The sequence below is a fragment of the Arachis duranensis genome, chromosome 7 (genome assembly GCF_000817695.3).
Source record: "Arachis duranensis cultivar V14167 chromosome 7, aradu.V14167.gnm2.J7QH, whole genome shotgun sequence".
Taxonomy (NCBI): Eukaryota; Viridiplantae; Streptophyta; class Magnoliopsida; order Fabales; family Fabaceae; genus Arachis; species Arachis duranensis.
In genome coordinates, this window is record NC_029778.3 from 22,066,531 (window position 1) to 22,066,766 (window position 236).

The window sequence follows — 236 nt, forward strand, 5'->3', positions numbered from 1 at the left end:
CCAGTGCACTTGCTGGTTAGTTGTGCGAAGTTGTGTAATGCCATGGCATTGAACACCAAGTTTTTGGAGTTCATGACCGGGAATTATGAGAGTTGTGAAAAGTATTGTTCACAATTTCGCGCACCAAGTTTTTGGCGCCGTTGCCGGGGATTGTTCAAGTTTTGAGCAAGTTTTTGGTCCGGTAACATCAGTGCCAAGATCCGGCAACAGCACCAAGTTTTTGGCGCCGTTGCCGG